At 47.2% G+C, this 16026-nt stretch overlaps 1 protein-coding gene across 7 annotated transcripts in view; it reads right to left on the bottom strand.

Annotated features, from left to right (window-relative positions):
• Positions 1-16026, bottom strand: part of LOC146205934 (oxidative stress-induced growth inhibitor 1-like) — a 148011-nt gene that overhangs the window by 60712 nt on the left and 71273 nt on the right. The window contains exon 1 of one of the 7 annotated variants that reach the window (XM_084590604.1): positions 8839-8859. The exons of 5 other annotated variants lie outside the window; for them this stretch is intronic. The gene's annotated coding sequence lies outside the window, so the exon portion shown is untranslated. Of the gene's footprint in view, positions 1-7013; positions 7312-8838; positions 8860-16026 lie in introns of those variants that run through there. One more of the 7 variants, XM_084590601.1, reaches the window with a different exon arrangement.

Below are 16026 nucleotides of genomic sequence, written 5' to 3'. Positions count from 1 at the left end.
CAGCCTTTTCACTATGCATGCAGATGTTAATGAGGGAATATTACCCGAGGGTAGCATTCCGTGCCCCGATGGGGCATGCAATGAGGGGTCCACCACTACACCACACGTCTGCTACTGCGTTATAGCGCCGCGTTTTATTTGCATAATTAGTGAACACCGAGCCACCATAGCACTTCATCCACGAGGCTTCAAAGTCATGATCACGCAACGTGGTTAGTTCCCGGCGACAATTCTGCGACCGGCACAAAGGACACGGCGTGCAGTTGAGACATGACACATGCGAAGTGGAGCAAGTCCATGCAGCCTTACGCGACGCCTTTTAATTGCGAGTAAAGTGTGGGCTGTTACAAGATACTGTTATGCACATCTTGACGGGAATGGGCTAAACTTCCGATGAGTCGCAAAAATTTGTTTCTAAAGTTTGTCCTGCGCTCACAACAGGAAAGTCAGACCGCCATCGAAAAGCTATGGGGCGCGGTTTTGAAAATTAATAGCAAAATACAAAAAGCCTGCCGATGAAAATCTGCGGATACATTGATCTTTATCATGGCGTTAAACAATGTATGAAAAAAAAATTACGTTCAAAAGGTCTTTCTTGGAATTTGTCCCAAATTTACAAATTTCTGGGCATGATTTATGGATAACCGCAGACATTCCTTCCTCCTCTTTCTCTCGTATTACGAATTTCGTCGTAATAGAAGGAAATCTATATTGTGTATATACTTTTTCTAGTTTGCATTATCGCGAACCGCATTGTCAGTGATGTATATCTACCGCAGGACCATCAGTACGAGGCGCCCAAAGAAAATCACTGTAATACTTCAATAAAATGTAATACTAGCGCGAAAGGTAATTCCCAAGTCATTGTGTATTGTAAATAAAAAAAAAAAAGGAAAAACGCTGTATAAAAATTTAAATGTGAGAATTCGGCTCGTTACCGTAACGGTGAAAAAAAAAAAAAAAAGGGGGGGGGGGCACTGCATGCAGACTCTAAAGACCCCGACTACACAACTACAGCTATATTCTACATCGACGTTTTTACACCAACGGGCGCTTCATTCGTCGTGATCTATTGCACTTCAAAGGCGTGCTCAGTCTGGGTCACTGAAAAGCCTACGACTACGTCCCGGCTGCGAGCGTGCTGGCGTTTGTAAAATAAGTTTGGACGCAGTATTCAAGAACTCTCTAAAACCAACATTATACAGCATCGCCCAGAAAGAGGTTTCCAAGAGATTCGCATTTGGCGTGGCTTTAATTTATAGCATCGTTGAATTCCGTTCTCGTCCAAACAAAAAACGGTGCTGTACAGGGTCATGATTGTGAAACGTAATACCTCACATCTGGCGCGAAAAAAAAAAATGCGGGACAAATTTTTTCGTGAATGATCGTTCCACTGCACCCGGCGAGCTTATAAGGTATACACGCTGCGCCCGCGGACTGGAACACTGAACGTGCGGCTTGCAACTGTATCGGAATGGCACTGATTTCTACTCTTTTTTCTTTAAATGAATCAGAAAAATACCTACAGCAGTGCGAAATGAAATGAAGGGAGCAGATTTTGCCGTTCTAAGCCGCTTTAAGCGCTTCCTAAGTAAATCTGGGAGGTATAATATAATACGAGCGCTGTGATCACTGGTGTGATTTCACACAAGCATTACATTTTTATTGGTTTCAGCTAAGACAGCCGTGACATCCGGAAGTTTTTTTTTTTTTTTTTTAGCGCCGTGAAACTGTTTCAAACTGTGTGTTTAAATGGGCGATTTCGGCTCAGATTCCGAGTTCTGACTGGAGCGCGACGGTACTCAGTACTGAACATATTGCTTCTTCGTGGATTCAGAGATCTTTCAAGAGAAGTTCACTGAACAGAAAATTAAAAACTTCTGCGAGGCTCGCGAACAGTGCTGAGGCTAACATAAGGCGACACGACCCCACTTCTTCCACAAAAGTAGGAAGGCCCACAGCACATGTAAATCACGGCGACTCGGGGCCCACCCGTTAAAATCGGAACAGACGCAATAAGCCCAATTGCATATAGGTAATTTCGGCGTTTATCTCCCCAGCTGTCAGCTGTTTCGGACCGCTGACCGCAATACGCCATCAGAAAAGAACAGTGTTCTCTAATTACCTATATCTCGCCTGAACACTGAGAAGTTACGCGGTTTTTATCTTGGCCGCGGGTAGTGTGAGCGGTAAAAGCCTCGTAAAAGTAAACAAAGGTGCGCGTGTACACGCACACACGCACACACGCACACGCACGCACACGAAAAAGCATCGGGCTCACCGCCGGCTGCTGATAGTCTTCCTTTGGCTTGAAGACTTCCTTTTCCTTAAAGATAGGCTCTGCCACAAAGCGAAGCAGAAGTGTTGCGAAGCTCTGTACGGTAAAGATTACACGGCCTATAGACGTCTGCGGAAGCTGGCGCTGTCTATACATGTACGTGCGGTTTGCAACCCGTTTAGCCTCCTGACCTCGCGATAACAACGGCTGGCAACACTGAGGCCCTGTTTCGCTGAGCCAGCGTTGCGTCAGTTGCATCACAGAGCAAGCTAGAAGACTCACGCGGAACAAATCCTAACGCGCTCGATAAGGTAGAGAGAAAAAAAAAAAGAGCAAAGAAACAAATCCGTCGCCACGCCTGAAGCACGTGGAGGCGTGCAAGGAAGGAAGAGAGAGAAGAGGGACCACTTGCAGAAGCACGGCGCTGCTGCCAGCTTCTTGTCGGCGTGCGCGGAAAGATCAGTGACTACAAAGTGCCCTAATCGTCAGCGTTGAACCACACTGTTTCACAAACAAAGTCGACACATGTTTAAGGATTCTTCACAGATGTAGTACTGCAACAGCTCTGTGACTTAGCCTGTTAGTGATACAGGGACCGCCAGTGACCGACACGTGCTGCAAACGAGTATTTCGCAGCAGAAATGACAGCACACGCTAGGAACGGAATGGTTACAAAGCAATGCACGTCCGACTGTCTCACCCCCGCCCCTCTAACTACGCTCATGCGTACAGGATGGTTCACATAACATAATAAATGAGCCAATGATTTAAAAAGAAAGCTAGAAACCGCAGCTGAGTGAAATCAACGACACAGTTTGCAGTCATGTGGCGCTCCCCAGAATATATATATACATTTTTATAGCGCCCAATTAGTCCATCGGGAAAATGAGTTAAGCAAGGTTTCTAATATTCGCTTAAATATATATTCCTTCAGGAAAATGAAATTAGTTGGTTTACCGGAATGAAAAGGCGCGGTGTCTGTCGCGTATCTCGGCGGACACCTGAGCCGTGCCGTAAGGGAAGGGAGGAAGGTGGGAGTGAAAGAAGATAGAGGTGCCTTAGTGGAGGGCTTCGGAATAATTTCGATCCCTTGCGAATCTCTAACCCAAACTGACGTCGCAAAGCACACGGACGCATTTGCGTTTCGCCTTCATCGAAACGCGGCCGCAGTGGTCGGGTTCGAACCCGGGTGCTCCGATTCAGTAGCCGAGCGTCTTAACCACTGAGCCAGTGCGGTGGCTTCCTTCAGCGTCAAGTGTGTTTTGTTCAAGTTGCAGAGAGGGTTCGAAATAAAGTATCCAGTTTGTGCGCGTGCCTGTGTGCAACAACGTACAGCTGCGTTCAGTATGACTTGCAACCCTCCGACGCCAACCTTACTCAGAGCTTGACAGCAAATACATAGGTGCGCTGCTATGCAAACACAGTTGATAAGAGCATAACGTTTGCGCAGAACAGGAATCGTGCTGTTTCGTAACGTGAGCTCCTACAACGTGACACGTGTTGAAGGTCACACTGAGCGCGAGAGCACCTCTTGCGTGGTCCATTCTGCGAGACTTTAAACAAAGCCCGCGAAACATTAGAAAAAAAAAAAAAAAACAACGCTGAGGGACAGTTAGGTTTTTCTTAAGTGTTCCGAAGTAGTGTGCCCAGCTCGCAACCTAAGGGACAGAGATTCGATACCCAACTAATTTTTCCGCTAAACGAAATCGCTTGATTCTGGCGTAACTTCCCTCCCACCCAATCAGAATTCTGACGCCGGGTTTTTCACTGAACTCTAACGTTGTCGCGTTAAAAATATGTTACCGCGCTTTCACGCGACACCAGCGTGTTTTGAACGAACGAAACGGGTGCGCTGCCCGTGCCCAAATGAGCGGCCGCCGCTTTGAGCTTCGCTGCTTTCCCATTCTTTTTTGTTTTGCCTGTGTGTTGGCGCGGCTCAGTAAAAGCTCTTCCTGATCTAGATGGCAGTTGGCTTATATCATTCATCGTAGATCTAGGCAGGCGCTTTATGTTCTCGAAGAATGTGCTGACGCATCGAGACTGAGCACGCACACTGCGTTCATTCGAAACATGTTTGACGGTGCTACAAAACGGAAGCGGTTTTCGGGAGTAATTGGTTAAAGCTGTTTACGACTTGAAGAAACGTACTTTACCCTGAAGTGAATATTAAAGAAACTCATGAATAATCTCAGCTAATTAATCAGAAAAATTCAAAGAGGGACAACATGAGGCACAACAATATTCCGTCACTTTCACGCAGCAATGGAGGTGAAAGCCTTAAATGTATACGGTTTATCAGCAATGAAACGGACGCGGCGTTGGCCAATGCCTATAGCTCAGAATTACACCGACTAGTCTGCAGAGTCACGACAGGGCGATGGAGAGTAGGCATGCACACACTGCATTTATGCTTTTGCTCGCCTTGTTTCTCCGCCTTTAATAAAGTTAGGATAATGATGATTCGTCGGCGTCTCCGCATAAAGCAAAAGCGAGTTGGAGTAAAGTCATTGAGCGAAGCGATTGAAAAAGTCGCTCAGATACAATTCAAGGATTCAGCGGCGCGAACCTTTCAAAGGATGCTCGCCAGCCAGTGACGACGTCTGCTCTTAATCGCACTTAACAGGCGCGTCTGCTGTTCACCTCCGATTCCACGCTAAGGGATTAACCGCAATCTCATGAAACATTCTAGTTGAAATCAAGAAGAAGAAATGGAAATAAGCAGGGCATGTAGTGCGTAGAGAGGATAACCGATGGTTTCGAGTAACCAATTGGATTTCAAGGGAAGGAAAGCGCAGCAGAGGGAGGCAGAAAGTTAGGTGGGCGGATAAGGTTTAGACGTTCGCAGGGGTCAAGCGGATGCAGCTAGCACATGACCGGGTTAATAATACACTAGAAGATATAGTCCAGCTGCTGATGATGATGGTAATCGGTGGACGCCAGTGGGTGGAGGGCCTTCTTTGAGAGGCATGCGCCGCTATACATTCTTGAGTTGTATCTGATTTATTTAAGGCATACTCGACGTTGTTCGGGTCCCACCGGCACCATGTGGTTGTGTTCTACTTATTTTTAAAATTACTCGTAACTTAAAAGTATTCCAAACATTTTTTTCCCCTATTCAACATTGCCATAAAACAATAACAAAACACTGATTCCCTAGGCTCATTCTGCTTTCAATTACTGTTCGTTTCTCTTTACGGATATCTTAATGAGCCCCCTCCATTTTCTTATCCTTGTCTGAGAAACGTTCTGTACCCATTTCGATCGTACAAATAGAGTGATTTCGATACGGATCCGAGATTCCTGCACGAACGAATTTTCGCGTAGCAACGAAATTTTGTCACGCAAAGCTTAGCCAGCGTGGCTAAATGAAGAAACCTGCACGGCACTTCCATCCCGGTAAACATCACCGAGAACTCGCCGGAAAGTTTCCATTCTCTTCTTTTCGCAGAATAATGCCTTTGGCAGTATTACCGCGGTTGCCTTAAGAACGCCGCGAATAGTATCTTCTGTGAACATGTTTTACTAGCAAAAAAGTAAAAGAAGGAAGAAATGTGTCTGAACGTGCACAAAAAGCAGTGAACACGATGTAAGGCTCAGAGTTAGTCTTTTGAAACAAGTGCACCATGATCGAATTCCACTTTACCATCCTTTAAACAGCACTAAAATAGAATAATGGTAATCATATTTAGAAACTTGACCAGGAGAGCACTACAACGATACAAAAAAGCACGGAATTCGTTCAAGCACGCATGTACGCTTCTTGTACAAAAGAGGAGGAGCTGCTGAGGAAAGCGAAAGGTAAGGAAAAGTCGATTCAAGGGCCAGGGAAAGAACTATAGCGTTTGTACGAAAGGAGCCTTGTCTATTTGTCAGGGAAGAGGCGAGTGTCTACGATAAGTCAGTGAGCGATACAAACTTCAGTCTACGTTAAGGCGAACGGCTTTTATGGCCCATAAATCGCCAGCGTGTCCGTCTGTGCGTCCGCGAGAAGTGTCCCACTTCTTCGCAAGATTACACTTCTGATGACGTCATCAGAAAAACGAAAACCCTGCCACCACCAGGAATCGAGCCCCCATTCCTCGGATCTCCAGCCGAGCGCTTGAGCCAACTGCGCCACCCCAGGGATCACGAAACGGACATCATAATTTTCCTTGTATACCGTGAGGATGATAGTAGCGGGATTCCGCGAGTGACAGATACTGCGCCTTTAATTTCCTATAAACCAATTATAGAACGCCGGTGAACTTTGATGCGTTCAACGGAACGCTGGTTGTGTTCGACAAGGGGCGCGCGATGCACCGTGTGTATATACAGCAACGCTCAGGCTTTCGTATGTCTCCACTGCAGATTATGCAGTGCTCTCGGAATTCTTTAAAGTACTCCAAAAGCACTCGCACCTTTCCACCATTATCGTCTGCTTCGCTGTGGTTCTAGTCGATAAGAACTGAGGGCGAAACCTTATGGGTAAAACTCAGACAGGCACTTGGCGCGCCATCACAAAGATTTCGAGCGAGTCGACATCGAACCGCCCAACAGTGATATGAAAGTGCTCCGCAGCATCGGCTCAATAAGACATGAATACGTTTCCTGTTGCGGCGGCCACTCGCGTGAAAATGGCAGGACAGGATGGCGGAGCTATGCTAACACCTTTCAAGTGATCGACTCACACCGAACCGCTTTCCAGTGCACACGCACACGAAGTTTGCAAGAGCAGCGTAGAGCAAAGCAACCTCACCGATAAGCCTTGGTTGCCAACCGGTTTGCGCACAGTCACACCACGTCTTGTCAACACGTCCAGATAAGTTTCAACACTCCTTTCCCAGCACGTCAGATCGGGAACAGCGTCCGCGCAGCACCGTTGTCTGACAGATAGCCAATGAACGGAGCCTGAGGCAATCTGCGATGCCCGACTGACTGCATTCACAGGAACATTTATCACCGCTCACCACTGACGCTTCCCTCGCGAACTACCAGAGGGCGGCGGGTAAGGGAAAGCCGCACATCGCGCAACGAATTTGGAAAGCGAGCAATTCGATCGTCGGCACACCAGTGTTTGCCTAATGCCATGGGGCAACGAAGGCAAACATGGAAAGAGAAAGAAACGCGTCGAGCGCAGCACGTGCCTGCAACGGACGGGCCCGCAGGGAAGTGAGCAGCACACGAGCGCGTTCGTGCCAATGAAATCGACACAATTCACGGATGGCTTCCACACACATATGACGCGCAGCCGGCATCCGGCTGGGAGGTGAGGAGAAGACAAAGCTGTGTCGGCCTTGGGAGCGGAACGCATGCCGTTCACTGAAGCTCGGCAAAGGGTTCGGAGAAGGATACGCGAGATATAGACGTGTGCTCGGCTTACTACAGCAGTGTTCGCTCGAGTACAGAGCTCATGCGCTCAATCCCGCTGCCGGCCGAGAAGGAGCTGTTTCCGATTTCGTGATGAGACGGGTACCTGGAACGCTTAGATGATACGTATCTCCCAAGGCCGTGATCGTTTCGGGAAACTTCGATTCTTTTTCGATTAAAGGCGAGAGGGAAGAGTATACACCAACATTATCTTCAATTACCGTTTTAAACAATTCTGCAAGGAAACAACCATACCGTTGTCAAGGAGACGCTTTTGGTCCAGCCAATCTATCCATCCGACCTAGCGACGCACGGCTAGGGTGCATGTTGAGCCATACGGGTTACGTAAGAAGGGGGGAAAGCAAGAGGGTAAAGGCCGTTTTCTGTTACTGCGCGAAGTACGCCGTCTCGGGTTTACGTATACTTTCACTGGCAAGGTATACAAGCGGAGTCAGAACCACCAGAATCAAATATATTCAAAAAGTTCGGTACACTGGACAGGGAGAGCTGCGGACAGCTTGCGCGAACGCGGGGCCCGACCCGATGGATTTCGCATGGCTGGCATGCATGTGTATGCGTGTGGCTGTACAAAACATGACTACGAACTGTCAGGCTGCAGAGATGCACGCGCTGTCATTGCACAGCGACCGTCACGTGGCTCCGAGCAGCGCCGCACAGACGACGGGAATATTCGCTGCCGTCGATAAATCGATGCGTGGGCCTGGACGCGCTGCACCCCAGCGCTTAGCGCGAAGTTGGCGAAGAATAATAAAACAAAGCATTGCGCTGACACGGGAACGGGAGCGCAAACAAAGCCGGCGCGCCCCGTGGATCGAAAACAAAGACGCGCGGCTGAAGCGCCAATGCGAGACCGACGGACTGGGGCGCATACGGACCTGCGACGCTTGTGAGCTTTAATTTAGACCGCGTGAATGCAGCTCATTTGCCGCTTGGCTGAACACGGTGACCAGAGTTCAAACGAAGCACAAGGCCAGTGACGCTAGCAATAGCACATTTCAAGGGCGAATGATTCGGTGTTAGAACCTGGGAGAACAGAAGCAGCGATTGTTAGACGAACGCTATAACATCACGGAGAATAACACCAGCAGCGTAAATTCAATATCGATGCATAAACCAGCCCACTATTTGATAGATATCTATTGAACTTCATGTGCTCTTACGATTCATTCAACGCGGATATTTGAGATACGTACAAGTAGCGCAGACAGACACGGACGGAGGGAAGCAGAACACAGCGCTGACTGTCAACTGAGGTTTACTGGAAAACGGGAGGGGGGATTAGTACACATTGTCGTATCATGTGACTCAGCCGAAGTCAAAACGTCATATGCACATGTACCGGTTTCCTCTTTCCTAACAAAGCATTGACAAATAAAAAAACAAGAAACAAGTAGCCACAAAAAAAAAAAAAAAGAAAAACACAGGTGGAGCATGCACCACAAGCGAAAACATGCCTCACGGCTAAACAATCGATAATCGACAAATGAAAAAGTCGGGTTGAGCTGTATATGGGCTTCCGTTGTCAGAATGTAAAGCATGAATAGGCATGATTAAGTCATGTGTCGTTTGCCTTCCGTTCTCCGCGTTTCGCTCGGGGATATGCGGCATCACGTACTTACACGCCCTGGCCACGCGTTCCAGTTTCGTTACTACGGAAACCAGAAATTGCGCGCGAAGCTTTCGCAGCTGGCGCGCCTCGCTAGTTTCATGTAGGGAGCGTATACATATGTTGAGCCGCGGCGCAACATGTAGGCACCCTAGTTTCGTGCGAATGCTGCAGACCTAACAAAAAAAAAAAAATTCTTGAGAGTATTTTAGACCATTAAAGTGCGATAACGCGAAATCCATTATAGCGCGGGTGGATCGTATCCCTCCACGACGGCACCTCTATATCCCTCTCTTCTTTCACTCCCACCTTCCTCCTTTCCTTTACGGCGTGGTACATGTGTCGCCTTTTCTAACCTGTAAATCAATTTCGAACGCCGCTGATGCTTGCTGTACTAACGCTTCCTAAACATCTGGGTCTGCTTGTGACTGCTGAGCGGTGCGGCGTTCGAGGAAGCGGCACATGAAAAGCGCCGCAAGGACGCCTGGATCGGACGCCCGGCGGGGTCAGCTTCGGATACGCATGAATCGCCTGGTGACGTCATGACCTGTCGTGACGGTACATCGCCATGCTTTTGCACTTCTTATTTTCCTAGGTGGCTTTGACATAACTCAGTCGGATGATGCACACCACGCGCGACTTCTACGAAGCGTATACATAGAAGGTCAATCCTCAAAACACCGGCAGGTGGTATACGGGTGCGTGCGTTAAAAAAAAAAAAAAAAAAAAAAAGAAAGAAAAAAAAAAACTTGCTCCTCTCACTATATGGTCTCTTATAGTCATGAGATCGACACGGCAAGCTTCACCGCAGGTTGCCTACGCAACAACCATACAGTAACGTTGAGACCAACCACCCCGCTTTCACGAAAGCAGGGAACGCTTGCAGACTCTGAGGCCTATCGGCGCATAGTGTTCGAACACTACCGAAGCCCGACTCTGCCAGAAATGGCCGAGACTATCGTCCGCACCGATGTTTACTAAGCGCATGGTTGGCTTCTCGTGTTGTCTGAGAACTGCCTTCCGCCTAGAACTGCCTAGTTTGAGCGCTAGTGTTTGAGAGCATGTGTAGCACACGCGGCAGCATGGCGAACTACACGAGGAGCATGCGCAATGCGGAGGAGCACCGAGCTGAGCGTGCTCTCGACGCAGTGGTATAGGCCCAGCGTCATAGCATACATTTACATGACATTTTTTAGATTTATCAATTCCGAAATTACGCCGCATACCTTTCAATTCTCTTCTTAAAAGTACTCACCAGCGGGTAACGAACGGCCGCCTTCCTAGGTGCACTGCCAAATACTAAAAATAATTTTGGAATGACAAGTTCACAACTGTTACAGCCGGCCGCGCTCACATCCTGTTGCACCACTTAGGGGCAACTCCGGTACGTACAACTTCGCTACACATATGTAGCATTTCAATATGTATTGGCTTTGATATGAAGTTCCATACTTGTACATCCTTGTTAAGAGATGCACATCCAATTTTATATATCTTTTTAACCGAAACGATGGCCTTATAGGTGTACTGCGATGTAAGAAAACTTTTTACATATGCATCCTTAAAGGCAGTATACCCATGTAACTGCTATCCACACTAGGCGACAGCAGCAGCGCCACCGCATCTTACGTACATCACAGATCGGATGAACACGCATGCGGCATGCTGCAGAGAAAATGAGGCGAACCTTTAACGCACCTGATTTGCTAGGAAAAGACACTTCTGCCTGCACTGCTCATATGTCTACTCAGATGTGATCGAGCGGGAGCGTTGTCTCTGAAATTCAGCATTTGCTTGAAAATCTCGCTTCATTACATGCGCACAGCTCCGCTCGAGAGCTATAGACAAGTGTGCACAGCTCTGTACAGCACCATTCGCGTGTCAGGATGCGACAGTAATCTCTTGTCTGTCCCCCATCACAGCTGCAGAACCGCAGATTCATTCAATAGAAACAAGTTGGTTTTTTTTTTTTTTTTTTTTTTTTTTTTTTTTTTTTTTTTTTTTTTTTGCTAGCGACATCAGCCTCAGACGACTATTTTAGTTCGCAGGCAAACTATTTCCCAGTTGACGCTTGCAGGCGTGGCGAGTCACGGTACGAGTAATGAGTAAAAGGAGCCTTGACCCACCCCTCGAGCGTGGCGAATCAACACATTGGTTAACGCGCGTGCAGCCCGTCTCCGCGTGAACGCGTCCGTCAGAAAGCGGTCATATGCGGCGCGAAACACTCATAGACAAACCGCAAAGGAAGCGATCCGTCGTTTCTTCCGGCGTATCCTGCGTCTGATCACCACCCGCGTGACGTCAGAGCAACCACCCGCGTGACGTCAGCGCCCGCACTTCCGCAACGCTGGCGCCGGCGCATGCAGCCCCCTTCAGAATAGTGGCGAAGGCAGGCATACCAAACGAAACGGTGATCCACGGCAGGAGGGTCGCTGTCCTCGGAGGCGCAGGATGGCGGGAAAACGGCCGAGAAAATTTCAAACGAGGGACACTGCAATATATATATATATATATATATATATATGTATCCGATGTATCTCAGTTGGAAGAGCACCGGACGCGTTATTCGGAGGTCGTGGGTTCGGTTCCCACCATCGGCAAGTTGCTTTTTCTTCTACTTTGTGTTTAATTATCTTTCCCCTAACAGATTATATTACTAATTTCTGTGATTACCCAAGTAAACATTAAAAAAAATAGACATAAAGTACCATCCCCAACGCTTTCCTTGGCCTCGCCGACTGTTGGCTTCTTTCCTTCATGTATTATAACGAGCACCCTCAGTCAGTTCAGGCGTTCAGTCGTGTCCGACTCTTCGTGACCCTATGGACCATGTCACGCCACGCTTTCCGGTCTCTCACTATCTTCTTAACATCACATAGCTTCATCTGCAATGCCTCGAGAATGCCATCTAACCATCGCGTTCGCTGCCTACCCCTTCTCCGGCGACCCTCAACCTTTCCCAACATCAAATCTTTCTCCAGCGACTCCTCTCTTCTCATCAGATGACCAAAGTAGCTGAGCTTTAACTTTAGAATTTGACCCTCCAATGAGCAGTCAGGGTTTATGGTCGACAATATCGACTGATTTGATCTTCTGGCAGTCCAAGGAACTCTTAAGAGTCTTCGCCAGCACCACAATTCAAACGCGTCAATTCTTCGGCGGTCAGCCTTTTTCACAGTCCAACTCTCGCATCCATACATCACAACTGGAAAGACCATAGCACGGGTTATACGGATCTTGGTTGGCAGACTAATGTCTCTGCTCTTTACTAGGCGGTCAAGGCTAACCATTGCTCTCTTTCCCAGAAGCAGGCGTCTCCTAATTTCATGGCTGCAGTCTCCTTCCGAGGTAATCTTGGCGCCCAAGAACAGAAAATCTCTCACAGCTTCCACTTCTTGTCCATTGATGCTCCAGGACTTGATAGGGCAAGACGCCATGATCTTCGTCTTTTTAATGTTCAGTTTAAGCCCAAACTTCTCACTCTCTTCTTGTACGCGCATCAGAAGTCTCTTGAGTTCCACTTCACTTTCCCCTTAATTGTTCTGCTTGTAGCTTACGGGGGTCTCGGTTCTGGCAGTCTTGAAGCCATAGGTAGCGTAAGAGGGTTCTAGCACAGCTTTCGCCCTCGCTCTTGATCACGTTCTACGTGACGCTGGCGGTAACAAAGGACGTTCTACGTCCGCCGCTATGGCTGAGGGTGGCGCTGGTGAACACTCTCAAGGTTCGTATACAGACAACATAAACACCCAAGCAAGTAGCAGGGGGGACAGCGGCCGATGTAGCTCAGTTGGAAGAGCACCGGACGCGTTATTCGGAGGTCGTGGGTTCGGTTCCCACCACCGGCACGTTGTTTTTTCTTCTACTTTGTGTTTAATTATCTTTCCCCTAACAGATTATATTACTAATTTCTGTGATTATCCAAGTAAACATTAAAAAAAAATAGACATAAAGTACCATCCCCAACGCTTTCCTTGGCCTCGCCGACTGTTGGCTTCTTTCCTTCATGTATTATAACGAGCATCCTCATTACCCCTTAATTGTTCTGCTTATATATATATATATATATATATATATATATATATATATATATATATATATATATATATATATATATATATATATATATATATATATATTTTTTTTTTTTTTCCACTGATTCCTGACCTGAGTTTGATCACTTCATAAAAGGGCCGTTGTTTGGGCGAATATGTATCTCGGGATGGATGATATAGCGCTTAATAACAGGAAATAAGACAAGAGAGAAGACGTGCCTGTTTCTAAGCGCTAGTTCTAATATCACTCGGAACAAAGAAAAGCTTATAAGCAGGGCGAGTAACAAGAGAGCGCATAATGGTTTTTTTCTTGCATACATTCTCTGAACCCAACGCTTCGGAGCAGCTGTGCTCCGACTTTCCCTTTCCCCCAGGTGTCTGTAACCAATTGGCCTCATGTGCTATTCGTCGAAAAAGAGACCAAAGGAATACGGTCTAGTGTGCAAATAATTTGCAGTTCACAGAAGTCCCATGGGTCAGTCTAGCCGACGACGACTACAACAAATGAACGTCTGGTGAGCCGAAAACAAGACGCTTACAACAGAATACAAAAACGAACGCAACAGAAGAAAGAAGGTGCTCGAAACCAACCCGAAGCTCCCACAAAGGCGCACCTAGTGACCAGTGACACATAAAAAATGCATTAACCTGCTTTTAGTTTGCTAATCCTAGCGCGCTACAAACACGTCCCGTTCAATCATGCAATTCCGATCTAAGCAGAGCCATAATATGCCATAGAAAAAAAAAAAAAAAAAAAAAAAAAAAAAAAAAAAAAAAAAAAAAAAAAAACGCGCAGCTTCAGTAATACCATTGGGCACCACCGCGGGAAACAGCAGTAGGGTGCCTCGATGCCTCAGACGCCGCCACTGGGGTCCCAAACTAGGGACCTCCACCTAGAGCTTGTAAGGACCGGTCCCTTATGGGCTGATCCAAACATACCTCCTGGATCTTGTATATCCAATGAATGTTCTTACCACCCATCACCGGCGCCATCATGACGAGCTAAGGCTTGATGACAAAGTCAATTGCGTAGCCGCTGCACAGTGACAAACACGATATCAGAGGCAACACTGCTTTTCTGCATGTATGACAAGACAACAGCTGCTTGATGACAGAGCTCACAATCGTTATCGTGACTCCAACTCGCCGGATGTTCGATGTAGGGTTACTGCAATGCCGCACACGTGATTTTAAGTATTGCATCAGTGTCGGCGAGGTTGCACGCGAGAATAGTTCAGAACCTGCCCTAAATGTAGCCGTTTTCAAAGACTGACAAAAAATTGGGGGCGATACCTAATATAACGCGTGCATATGCATCTGGCTACTCGTTCAATCACTGATCTGTTAATTAATGTCTTGATTAATTATCTCACACATACTCGTAACCTTACAGTCGTAAGCTGTCACGTATATATGTGAAAGACTACTCTTTGATCAAGCCGTAACAACGTGCCTGCATGGCACCCAAGAGTCGAGTGACTCAGAATACAAAGGTCCTGGAGGGTTCGACTCTCAACTCGCCCTCCCGTGTTAAAGGAGCTGCCAGAGTCGGCACCCTCTGCCAACTCGGTCTTGTCGCTAGACAGCCGAAATTTCGGGGACGGTATGGTACCGTCCCTGGTATAGTTCTAACTGGCAGAACTACTTTGCTACAGACCAATTTGCCCAGTTTTCGCGCTGACCAAGTAGAAAGCTGAAACGGAATGCAGAATGCTGCTAGAATTTTCGGTTATGGCTCCCTTAAAAACGAACGGAAAACGACTATAAAGCTGGGCAGCAAATGGACACCTCAGTAATTCGCTTACTGGTCTCTTGAAAACATTTTTAACCATAGAATGCATGCCTGCGGTGCCAGTTCATTAATGCATAAGCATTGTATGGCTATGTAGGCAGGTTTCGCGTGGACATGACCTTGTCGGAGCCGTAAAAGAGAAACTAGTTGGTATATCGGAAAAAAGAATGGTACCGTACGATAGGAGGGAGGAGGAGGAAAGGAGGGCGGAAGGCAGGGATGTTAACCAGAAATAATTCCGGTTGGCTACCCTGCTCTACCGTACGATAGAGCGTCAAGGAAAGGTATGCAAGTGGCAAAACGGTTGATGTGGGTTAATTAGTTAAATAATTAAAGCAAATTAAGTCAATCAGATGTCGAAATATCCGGGAGGGGTAATATCGACGCCTAAAGTACTCGACTTCCGGTGACGTAGGCCTAACTTCCGGCGGCGGGAAATTTGAAATGTTTGAACGTGAACAAACGGGAAAGGGCGTGATATGCGTGCACAGATGGGTGGGAATTGTTAGAAAGTGTGTAAAGCGAGGTAATCAACCAAATGCAGTCTGAAAAATTTCGAGAGCACTGCAGAATGTGCAGTGGAGAAATGCAAAAGCCTGCACACGGTACATCGCGCACCCCTTGTCGAACACAACCAACGCTCCCTTGAACGCATAAAAGTTCGCCGGCATTCTATAATTGGTTTACAGTAATGGAAAGGCGCAGTATTTGTTACTCGCGGAATCCCGCTGACACATCTCGCAGACAACACAGCAACGCTCAGGCTTAAGCATTTTTCCAGTGCAAATTCTGCAGTGATAGCAGAAAATTTTTCTATCTTGGCTTTTGAATTTTTTTTTATGTAGCCCGAAGGGTAAACAGCACCACGCATTGAAACAATGAATCCCAACCAATCTGAACTCCATCCCTGCAAGCATCGCGAGCTCACTTT

This window comes from Amblyomma maculatum, chromosome 1, assembly GCF_055883805.1.
Source record: "Amblyomma maculatum isolate TAMU_Amacu chromosome 1, ASM5588380v1, whole genome shotgun sequence".
NCBI classification, from domain to species: domain Eukaryota; kingdom Metazoa; phylum Arthropoda; class Arachnida; order Ixodida; family Ixodidae; genus Amblyomma; species Amblyomma maculatum.
Note: the sequence above shows the minus strand (reverse complement) of the source record. Positions and strands in the feature narration are given on the sequence as shown.